General features: G+C 22.8%; 1 protein-coding gene across 1 annotated transcript in view; it reads right to left on the reverse strand.

Annotated features, from left to right (window-relative positions):
* LOC107439446 (glucose dehydrogenase [FAD, quinone]-like) overlaps positions 1-456 on the reverse strand; it is a gene marked incomplete in the record, with an annotated part of 25085 nt that overhangs the window by 5162 nt on the left and 19467 nt on the right.

Here is a 456-nt window from a genome sequence, read left to right on the forward strand (position 1 = left end):
ATCATTGTTTGTTTTTTGTTAGTATTTCAGTATTAATATAATATTTGTAAACATGATAATACAATAAGTGAACATAATAAACTCAACTGAACCAAATCATTATAATTGTAATTTTTTAGCACATTGTATATGTATTTAGTCATACTTTAAAATATTTTTAATTAATTAACTGATTAAAGAAAAAAACTTCGTAATCCGAAATAGTGCAAAGAATTGTATTTTTCGGTTTTTTCTTTCACTACATTTTTACACATTTTAAATGTCATTAATTTTAAAAAAAATACACTAAAACTAAAGGTGAAAACATTTGTTTCGAATATTTTTCGAAGATCCTTAATATTTAAAGGATTAATATAAGATTAAGTTGATAAGTTGATATTTAAATATTTTTTTCACCAATACTGACACATAAGATTCCTTTGTCTTATTGAATAATTCAACCCCCCCCCCCCCAAA

This window comes from Parasteatoda tepidariorum, chromosome 7 (genome assembly GCF_043381705.1).
Source record: "Parasteatoda tepidariorum isolate YZ-2023 chromosome 7, CAS_Ptep_4.0, whole genome shotgun sequence".
Lineage (NCBI taxonomy): Eukaryota > Metazoa > Arthropoda > Arachnida > Araneae > Theridiidae > Parasteatoda > Parasteatoda tepidariorum.